This window comes from Epargyreus clarus, unplaced genomic scaffold, assembly GCF_041222505.1.
Source record: "Epargyreus clarus isolate Ecla_fem2 unplaced genomic scaffold, WU_Ecla_fem_2.2 ptg000007l, whole genome shotgun sequence".
NCBI lineage: Eukaryota > Metazoa > Arthropoda > Insecta > Lepidoptera > Hesperiidae > Epargyreus > Epargyreus clarus.
In genome coordinates, this window is record NW_027332215.1 from 23,543,675 (window position 1) to 23,555,599 (window position 11,925).

Genomic DNA, 11,925 nt, shown 5'->3' on the forward strand with positions numbered 1-11,925 from the left:
ATTTAGTACTCCGTTTATGTTGTACAGATGATTAATTATTACTATTTCTTCTGATATTCTTCTTCATCCTTTCTTCTGAACTTAGCCAACATACAGCTGCGTACCTAGATTATATCATACATATAGATAATAATATTTTATATTACCTAACATTAGAACTGAACGAATTTATCTGTAAATTACTTCTATCAGTAATAATCTTAACTATCTTAATTTGTTCAAACATGGTTCATAGTTATGAACATACTGAATGTGGGTATGGGTATTTCTCTGTAAGTTTATTATCAGCTCACTCAACAATGTTTATAGAATTTTAAATGTCAATCCGTTTCATTACTAAAAGGTGCGTTTGTTATGTATCATCTCATTGCTGGCACTAGTCTCCTGTTAAACTGGAACGCTTACGTAAAACTGTTGTTATTAAGAAAAAATGAGTATGGCGGTGGTGCCTGCGGATTTGAATCACAGAAAGTGCAAAATTTAGGTATATTATGACATAGAACCAGCGTAAAGACCAACAAGCACGAGTAAGAGAACCTACATGCCTAAAATGAGAATGTTTCAAAACTAAATTTATTGAACGCTAAATTATTTATTTTTGTTTATAATTTCGTGAGAGACATGTCAATATGCAGTTATTATAACTGTAAACATTTTATTCCTGAAAGACAATTTTATATAATAAAAGATTCAATAACAACTCCATTATTTATATTATTTGACACAATCGATTCCATGACATCTAATTCTCTAAAAACATATAATGACCTTCTTTCATTTTTATTTAGTTACCCGCTACATTTCTGCTCACCAGCTATTAAATAGACTCTTATTAACATAAATTAACTAAAAAATATTGTAGTGAAAATATACCCTTACACAATAACACCCATTGATCATCAATACCTCCTATTTCATTTTATATAGTAAACGAGCATATAGTTTAGCTGATGTTGCCCATAGACGCTGTAATCAATCCCAAATAGAATTCCTACTCGAGGTCGGCTACAGAATGAGTTGGTGTCCCTTCGGAATAAGTTAGAATATCCTAGAACAAAAGGTTAAAAATGCCGTTTAGAGTTCATGTCACGTATTTCATGTATTTGTTCGTCAAAGAAGCATTCATAACCATAACCAAGGCGATTTTCACGAGGTTTTGCGATTATTAACTTATGCTCGGATTTAAAAATGGATATATAATTTATCTCCTAACAATAACAAGAGACTGATTAACAGTAATTGGGAAATAACCTTTAAAAAGTAAATACACTAGATGCCATTGATATGACAAGCACAAAATATAAGTGAAAAACCAACGAGTTGCACTCAGGGAGTGCCGGCAGATCGGTAACTTTCTAAATCTAACCTGAACCGGATGACATCTTGAATTTTGCAGTTTGCTCGGCCGTCTTACGAAATTTCAATCAGGATACGTAATCCTGACGCGAGTTTCACGTTTTATACCCACCACAAATAGTGCACATCGCCGCTAAATAAGTTTTCACTTTAAAAATTAGACTTTTAGGCAGCCGATAAATAAAGAGATTGATTCTCATTGTATTTAGTACACATTAAAACCAACTTGCGCAAGCAGTGATATCCTAGTGGTTAAAAAACTCGGCCTCTCGACGACGACTCGAGGGGTCTGAGGTTCAAATCCCAGGCAAACTCTGATTTTCAAAAATTATATGCGTTTTAGAAGTTAATTATCACTTGCTTAAACGAAGGAAAATATCTTGAGGGAACCCGCATACTTGAGAGATTTATAAAAAACACTCAAAGGTATGTGAAGTCTACCAATATGCACTTGGCCAGCGCGGTGGACTATGGCCTAATCCTTCTCATTCTGAGAGGGAACCCGTGCCCAGTAGTGGGACAGTAATGGGTTGATGATGATGATGATAAAACCACTTGTCATAATTAGGCCACCTCGCAGACGATATTACTAGAATAAGCTAGTTAGAAATAAACAATCCATTGGCTACGGAAGCTAATTAAGAAGTGGCCGTCTTCCTGTTTGCAATGTTCAGGATATAACAAAAAGTATCAATAGCGGCAACTCCATTCGCTTGCGTTCAACCGAACAACTTACAATGGAACACTTGTAGAACTTTCGTGAATATTTCCAATAAAACAATATGATTCATTTATTGGATTACTGATTATACTACTATAAAAACAGTAATAGCCTAGGGACCTCAGATGTTGGGAAGTTATGTGCGTATTTAAAATTAATTATCACTTCAACGGCGAGATAAAAACATTGTAGAGCAACTAGCATAATACGGGAACAAAGATGCACATAATTATAAGCAGTCCCTACTAATAAGAACCTAAGCGAAAGAACCGAAAAAACATAAGATGTTTAAGTTGCATAAAAGCGATTTGTCAAAAAGAGGAAATCATAAACACAGCCACTCCCATAGCAAAAATGTAGATTTTCCGACAAAATGTCAGACCACTCAGAATAATTGAACGCCATTGCAGAATTAATATCCTTCTGTAGCTTTTAACCAAAAACTTACAACTGTGAGATCACAAAGTATCGTGCTACCTTTTAACTACGCACATACAAAGCAATATTCATTTTATTGCATTGTTTTTTTAGCATGGGTCGGAGTGTGTGCAGTCATCCTGAACAACTTCAAAGGAAAAGATCGCCGCTTTCCTGTCACCTTGAAGCCAGATGAAGCGTAACAAAATGAAGCAACTCTGACATTTGGAAAATAGGTAATTGTGGTATTATATTAACTTTATAAGGTCCAAACGTGTTGGTAATGTTGAAAAGGACTGTTGGTAATAATATAATTTTTCTATCAAGATGGAACTGGAGTATCGTTTTTTAGGTAAATTGATAAAATATCCATTTTTAAAATATAGCCATCCTATCAAAATGTGAACTTTAAATTGTACTATCGTAATGTAAAGCGCGAAAAATCTAAATTAGAGCTGTAATTGAACCTTGATCGACAAAGGTAACTTTAAGTTTTAGTTTAAATTCATTATTACAAACACGGAAAGAACGAGCGAAATAAGTCAGAGAAAGTGTATTTCGTCACATGAGGAAAAATGTTTAAATACTGTTTTAATTTAATTGATTGTGATTATTACTTCAAAGACTTAAATAAAAAAACGGTTAACAGAAATAAGGACCATTAATAAGAGTTATGGTTTATATAACGGTGGTATATACTTATACAATCTGCAATATATTATGTATGAGCGAATCAACCTTCTACGTTGGATGGCAGTAGCTAAAAATCGCATTGAGAATGTTTTACAATTTAAGGTTATCGATTAATCAATTTATATTAAACGGACATAATTGTTGTTGTTCCACTAAGGTGTGAGACGAAGCTAAGCTATTGACGTATGTCAAAACCACACAACAGACTAGCTTAGTACTAGTGGAAATAGGTTCAACGAAGCTGTCTTTATATGAGTGTGAACTTTGTAAGGATTCGCGATCCGTGTACATGTACGTGCTACGTAGCTATGTAGCTTTGCATGTGCAAAGCAGAGTTGTACACGACGAACGTGTAAGCTAATACACATAGGGACGAGAGTAGTAACTGTCAAGTATTTTCGAAGCTTAAAGTCGGCCTAGCTCACCGCTACTGAGCTACCTGACTCATCTCTGCTATAATTCAACCTTAACTTTATGAATAACGTGTTTGTAATCGCCGCATTTTCGTGTAAGTTCATATTAGTTATCGCAATAGATAAGTATAGTTGGCCTGGAAGACTTTTTTAATTGGTGCTATATTGCATTATGTACTAAATGAGTTAAAATTTAAAAAGTCTTTCTGAAATAAATCCTTTAGATGCCTCTTACCCATGGGAAAAGCGTGAGCTCAATGTATCTAGGTCGTGTCAATTAATGGGAGCCATGGCTAACACAATTTAACGTGTTACTTTGCTGGGTTAAACGAAATTAATGCCTCTAGCATCTTATGTCCTGGTTACTTTGAACCCTTTCCGCCATGTCACACAATTAAATGATAGCGATAGACAATGTGACCCTTACATCTTTATCCTGTTATCGTTTTGAGCTTGGTGGATACATTTTGTCAAAGGATATGTTGAATATTATATATTATAATAATTTAAAAGATTCTTAGGGAGAAGTCGGTTAAAAATATGTTTAAATATAACTAGCGATTGACTCACATCACTACTGAAATTGGACAATCTATAGGTACTTATAATAAATCTGTAGAGTGGTCAATTCTGTACATGAAATATATTTCCAAAATAACTATCAGGGGGTGATTAGGGATCGATACTGATACCAAAAATGCAATTAGTAAAATTGTAGTAGTTATAGAAACAAAAACTACTCGACGGATTTTAACGAAACTTGGTTTATTTTTCATGCTCCTGAGCTGGTTATAGTATACTTTTCAACACGCTACAATCAATAGGAGCAGAGCAGTGAAGGGAAATGTTGGGAAAACGGGAGAAGTTACTCCATTTTTTAAGCTTTCGTTGCGTGTGAAACCTTAATGGTTAAAGCTACACAGAAATTATGTATGATGGAAATGTTCTCCTTAAAATTATATAAAAAATATCCCATGATAGCATATGTCTATCTTTTATGGTTGACTCACAATAACACGTGTAACTCCCGATAGCTTAGCAGTTCGAAGCTTTCTGATTATATTTGTCTACTCCTACGTTTATAACACTCTCAGTCATCCCTAATTAATAAAGTTGTGATAAAAGACAAGGGTTGTTCATCCTTAATTACCCTTTTTATTCATATGGCAACACAACGTTTGCCGGGTCCAGCTAGTTTCTAATAAAAAAGTAGCAAATTTTGATCTATGCTAGATAAAACACTGAACAGATTGATTATATTATAGTGATATTAGGCGTTTTACGGTAAGCTTTATTAAAACCAAGGAGTGCGTGCCAAATTCCGGCAAAGCATGCAATACTGTATACTATAGGAAAGGTTTCAGCGTATTTTTCCCTATCATTATAAAATATAATAATATCATTTAGAACCAAAAATCTCAAAAAATAATACCTACGTGTACATATTAGTGTAATAAATAAATAAAAAACCCTTATTATAAATATAATTCATTAGCTATTACATATTATTAAATACATTCACCTGCAATAGATAAGAAAAGTATTTCTTCCATTCAAAGCTTTGGAAACAATATCGCCCCTCATAGTGGTTTGAACCCTTCTCTCAGATCTCTCCCCTTCAACTGAAGATTAATCACAACAAGTAAAAATGTCTGTATTAAAATACAACAGTAATAAGTAATGTTTGTGTACCTTAATTTCAGCGATAAGAAATTAAGCGTTCTTTCCATATTTTTTCAAACTGCTTACAAATTAATTAAGAATTATTAAGGGAATATGCGAAATTTTATGTAAAGTAATCATTGATTACAATATCCACATATCTTTCAATGTATTACTTTTAAATTAATAAAAAAGTTACGTAGATACTATTACTGATTGAAAAATATCCTGGCAAATAATATTATAAATCATGTAGAAAGTTATAAAAATGTAATCTTCCTAAACACAAAAAGTCATGGAATATAAAAATACTTGATACTTCTTAAATATGAAAGAAAAACTACACCGAACTAAAACAAATTACAAAGGAAGTCAGTTTTATTATTATAATAGGTGATATAAAGAAACATAATTGAAAGATATAATCTGTCATATTTCAGAACAAAAGTAGGCGAACTGGCGCAAAGGGACCGGATCGATATGTTAAAAATATGCACCTGTGTCACTCAGCTACGCCGTGAGCAGTCAACTAACAGCAGGAAAATCACTCGGAAAGACGCTACAGTCTCCCACTCTGGACCTTATATCCTGCATAGAGAGTTTGAAATCCTTCAGAGGGAAACAAGAAGCTTTCAGTAAGTACCCTTGTGTGGATACAAGTATATTTGCGACTCCTTTTTAATAGCTTTCGCTACAAACGTTAAACTTAAACTGCACATATTCACATCTAATACATCTGAAGGTAATTCGTTGTAGGCAGCGCAATTAATAAATTTACAATTACTTTCTTTTTTTTCATTAGTCTTTATTTAAATACATTTATGTCATTTAGCACTGGCACAAACCTTTATATTGATACTCATAACAAAAATAAAAGTGAGATGAGAAAAACAAAAGAATTCTGTCGCCGTTCTCGTTTTGCTAACAAAATTTTTGATGCGCAATAAGTAGGTGCTACGAGTATATTATAAAATGGAAAATCAGTAAGTGTTTTTTTACTACTTTAAGTTTAAAAATATTATGATATTATATTATTATGTAGGAAAATAGGAGCATTAATAGCAAATAGCAAAAAATGTAGTTACGTTTTACCTTCGAAAGAAGATATTAAAATTCATGCGTAGAACTGTAAATAAACATAGTGCAAATAAAACGAAAAAACGTAGGCTACCTTTCTCTTACTAATGAATTTGTTCTAAGATGTTCGAGGTCAAGATAAGGTTGATCCAATATGTCCTTTAACATTATTACAATTAACACAGAAAATTATGTTATATTGATTTATAGTGTTGCTTTTGAGGTGTGTGAAAGTGCAGGCCAGTTAGTGCTAAGATTTGAGGTGGCTCTGATTCATGGCGAGGTATTTACACTTTAGTTGAAATGCTTTTCACTTCAGGCACATATCGTTTCGCAAACGTCAAGCATTCTAAACATCGGCAAGAAATTACGATATAAGGAATATATTGCACCTAAATGACCTAGGAAAATGAAAGAGGTAGAATTTATAATATTTATTTATAGTTAAACTGGATTAATGGAAGCATGGAATGTATAATAAGCATTATTCTTTTTTTATGAATTTATATTTTTTTATATTAAATTTTGCTATTTATTAAAGACGAGTGTCAAAGTAAATGGAATATTGTTTGTTTTTTTATTTGTGGTACGAGTTTTTAGAGTTTGATTTGAATTATTATTAAAATCGTTCTTTTTTTCGAAAAATATCGCCTTGCCAAAAGAACATAACTATGAACACCATAAAATTAAGGATGTACGCGTTGCGATACTGTGTAGGGGAATCCTATCAGTGTCACTTGCCGTGCGCCATCCTATTTGCGCTGGGTAAACGGACTTGACATCTCGGACGAAAATTTCATCACTGCAACATATTTGATTTGATTGAGGTCATAATTGAAAACATGTCAGTTAATCCCGGGTTTTCCATTAAAATGACAGGAACCTGTCTCGCATAATTTATGCTAAATGATGACCGTATAAAGCGTTTTCGGAATAGCTCCAATCATATAGAATAGTTTGCCCAGATCGATACGTACCATTACTGATATCTTTATAAACTTTTTCAAAAACACACTTCATAAGTTTCTTGTAGAAAAATGCTAATAAACAATTGACGAATTTTTGAATGATAAAAATGGTGATAAATTATTAATTAATATACATATTGACTTTAAATGAGTGAGTCCGTTAATGTATTAAACATTAATAATAATAGTAGTTATAATTTTCTATAATAATATTGTATGCCCATGAGGCCGGAATAGGGCGGATAATTACCCACTGTACACCTATGGTTTTAAACCTATGGTCCACAATAAATTTATTTGATTGATTTGATGTTAAATTACAATTTAATTACTGTCTATTCACCACATTTTATTTGCACTTACTGTTTTCTCGTTTTTCTTACTGTCTCGCTCGTTTTACATGAACATGAACGAGACATATAATATAAAAGCCGCTGCTTTGGTCACATTTCTTATTGAAACGTAGTAATTATAAATTATTTATCCACGCCTTATAAAATCATGTCTGTGTACGAAATCCACTTTTTACAATAATTTTGTTATTGCTCTAAAATTGTTATACATTTTTTGTGACATATGAATCTATTTTATTACAAGTCATGATAACGGTTTAATAATGATTTCCGAATAGCAGTAGGTAACAGACTGTTTTCTTAAAAATGATTATAATGTCTTTAATCTTTTGATTTCAGGACACAATTGCCTTGGTAAAAGTAATAATTAAGAGAATGGACATCTAATTTTGGACTATTTCCCGGCGCCACAATTGGATGATAAACTTGACAACTGCAACTGCCATCACAAGAATTAAGATTAAATCTGCTGAGTCGTAAACTGTTACGATCATAACCATCACAGCACTGATGTGGCGTCAATGCATGTAAGTGTGGTTATAAGCATTAATTTTACGTCAACGTAATTAACCGGCTAACCAATATTTGCTTTATAGCAGATATTTTGCCCGTTTTTGTGGTATATCTGCTTTGTATAAAATGAAATTTGCATGCACTTCACCATGCATGCGGGGTTATGGACTCCAGATAGGATGGGGGTACTAGTTAAGTTCAATGATAATTGATAAATGTGTCGTAATCCTGAGGATTATGTTCGAATGACTCCTATAAGTGTATCTTTCTCACCACTCCATTCTAATCTGAACACAGCAACGTTTGACACACTAGTTATAAGACAAGAAGTTACTCGTACAAGTAAGTAGCAATGGTGCCAAAACACGAAAGGCTCTAACTTCAAAATACCCAATTATTTAATTACAACCAAACACTCAGGAGTTCTACTTCGTGTTCAATAGGGATCAAACTAGAAGCGCGTTTCCTTCCACTAATAATTTAACGGTATATGTACTAATTTCAGAAAGCAGAATCAACAATATCGACACTGGAGAATTTTAGAGTATTCTCCTTAACAAGATAGTTCCAGCGACAGCAATTTTCCCAAGCACTAAATTATCAACAAGCCTCGAAGCGACGTCCTCAGAACCATTACTGCAGTAAAGCTTTGTGTGCATGTAAGTAGCATGAATATACGATATTAACCCAGCGCCATTAGCTTGACTTTCAGAACTGTAGGGGAAATGGCAGTTAATCAAATTATCACTAGTCTTCGGCTATTACCGAGCTGCCTTAGCGTGTCCAGTACCCTTACTCTTACCAGGAGTTTTTATGTTTTGACAAATATGACTGTTTTGGTATTTGTTTACCTATTGGCCGTAACATCTGTGATGTGTGTGATCACTATGTGATGATTACGTTAATTATAAATACAATTTGTTTTACAGCATGATTTCAGAACAAAGAGGAGCTAACAATGGCTTGTTCGTAAATAAAAATTTGAAATTGTTCTACGCTACTAAGCTTCATTCGTAATCCAAGGACACGACGCCGACAGCCACGCGACTATCGATGGACGACTTACAAGTTGTTATTACAACTACGCTTCATGAGTGTATAAAGTAAGTGCTCGTGGAATTCCTAATGTCAACCTCATTTCAGTCAAAGCGCAATTGTTATAAATAAATAAGTAAACGTATGAATGAGCAACTTAGCCTAGTTTTGCCTTCTATGGAATTAACGTGTGCATAACCCAATTTTTCTATGAATAATTAATAAAAAATATATGTTGATTACAAAACCAAATGGATTTAGATATCCTATCTAGCGCATATTATTAATAATCAATATTAACCAATAATTTTGCCTACACAAGTGCGAAATTTGACAATTATTGCATAAAAATTGTCAGTTTTTTTTCTAATTGGCGTGAGACTGTTTAATAAATGATGATTTTCTATCACATTGCCTATATACATATATGTTTTATTTAATAATTTCAGAAGTTAATCCGTTAATAATGGTCGCTTGGGAGGGAGAACTCTGAATCGGTTACCAACTTCTACAATTCTGTGAAGATCAACTGACGTGGAACCTCTAATTTCTCATCTTGGCAGCAAGCAGCACCAATTGTACAGCAAGTAGCTTCATATACAGGTAAGTATTATAGTAATAATAAATTAATAATTAGCCAAGTTCGAGTCGAACTCGCACATGGATGCTTCCGTACCACCAAATGTTCATGCATGTAACGCCATCTACTGCAAGTTCTGTATAAAACCGAGTGTGTGCGCTGACAACTTATTATAATATGTGAACTCAGATGGCGTTAGTGGTAACGTCTGGGCGTTGATTTCTTGTATTTAAATCCCCATTTATATTCAACTATTTTATATGTCTAGTATTTGTTGTTATAGCGACTAACGTTATATATACGAGGACAATGTAAACATTTCAAGTGTCTATTTATTACGGTTCAAGAGATAGACCCCTGTGACTGTGGGACAGACGGACAGACAGCGGTGGCTTAGTAATAGGGTACCGTTTTTACCCTTTGGGTACGGAACCCTTAAAACTAAACGGTGAAATCCTTTCACTGATATAGGGTACTGTAGCAAAGGGTTTGGCGGAGAATACGGGGATATGCTTAGTCCATTAAACAAGGCCTAAAGGTGGTGCTCATGGATTGCCCGTTTATATCTCAAAGTAGAATGGACGAAGAAACTCCGGCTCCATCGTACAAACTATGGAATGTACTATGCCGGGACTATGAAAGAGTGCGACAGCATCAAGTATTCTGTAGCATTCTGTAGCGCCCTAAGGTACCTATCCGGAGGAATACCGTAGGCATTCCGGTACCGACTGCCGGTGGGAATTCGGCAACGCCACCCCATAGCCTCGCAGGAAGTGGTTCGGATTTCCCCATGTACATAGAAAGGGTTACCACCGTTTTATCGGACTAAAATATTTATTCCAAGAATTCTAAACGTATATTTTTTTAAATATTTTTTATGTTTACATGTGTTTTGCCATAACTAGTAGCTCTAGAAATGTATTATTTTATTAATAATTATAAGAAACTGGGCTATTTTAAATTCATTTTGTCCGAAGTGAGTAAGCGCCGTAGATACGTTTCCATTGGAATGTTTACTGTGATCAGAAACTACTGGTAGTCGTAAACACAAAAACATAACATTTGTATTGAATACGGTTGAAAATGTAGTACATTTTTATATTATATTGTATGTGTACAACCTACATTATGATCTCATCATTCGAAATAACTCTTCTGCTTTAATGATACGAAATGCTATAAATATAATATTTAATAACTTTCATTATAGGTATGCGCCTATTATTTCTAAAATATTGCAGTAATAATGTTTAATATGTATTATAAGAACGTTCGTGGCTTGCGGACAAAAGCACAAAGCTTATATAGTAATATTGCACTGAATGACTTCGACATAATTTGTTTAACGGAAACATGGCTTAATAGTGACTTTAGTAATAATTAATTATTTGACGACCGTTACCTCGTATGGAGGCGTGACCAGGATTATGCTCATACTAATCAAAGTTTAGGGTGATGTTTTAATCGCCGACCGTCGTACGATAGTCGCCCACGAACGTGTTGACTGGTGCTCGACAGCTGATGATCTGTGGGTAACTTTAAACCTCCAACACGCTACAACACAAAAATATCTTAAGTTGAATCTCTATGTTGTATACATATGTAATGAAAACTTGGGAAACTCATTACTGACACAATTGCAAAGTTTCTACACAAAATTACATGATATTGTTTTAAACAAATTATCTGATGAATATTTGATAGTAGGGGATTTGAATTAACCGAATTTAACATGGAAAGCCTCGGAAGATGGGAATTATTTTCATCCTATAAATACGCAAGGTTTTATTCAATCAGACTTCTTTTTGATATTCTTGATTTGTGTTCCTTATCATAATTTAACAGCCACGCTAATTGCAATAACATAATTCTAGACTTAGTAATTTGTAATAGCCATATTAACGTCCAGATATGTTACGATGCATTTGTCCCTGAAGATCCTCACCACAAATCATTGTGTATTTTCGCTGACTTTATCCAACACTGTACGTTATCTGTTGTCCCAAGAACTAAATATCTTTTTCACCTGGCCGACTGTAGTTCAATTTGTAGAGAGTTAGACAGTATTGAGTGGGAGGATTCTCTTCGGAGGGGAACATTGGAGGATGCGGTATCTGTGTTCTATGATAAATTGGAA

General features: G+C 33.8%; 1 protein-coding gene and 1 long non-coding RNA gene across 3 annotated transcripts in view; one reads left to right on the plus strand and one right to left on the minus strand.

Moving 5' to 3' along the window:
- Window positions 1–11,925, minus strand: part of LOC140743701 (coiled-coil domain-containing protein AGAP005037) — a 275,840-nt gene that overhangs the window by 188,824 nt on the left and 75,091 nt on the right. The window lies entirely within an intron of this gene.
- LOC140743705 (uncharacterized) lies at window positions 8,006–9,790 on the plus strand. Its single transcript, XR_012102498.1, has 4 exons — window positions 8,006–8,187; window positions 8,679–8,832; window positions 9,103–9,276; window positions 9,658–9,790. It is a non-coding gene; the product is annotated as an uncharacterized LOC140743705 (long non-coding RNA).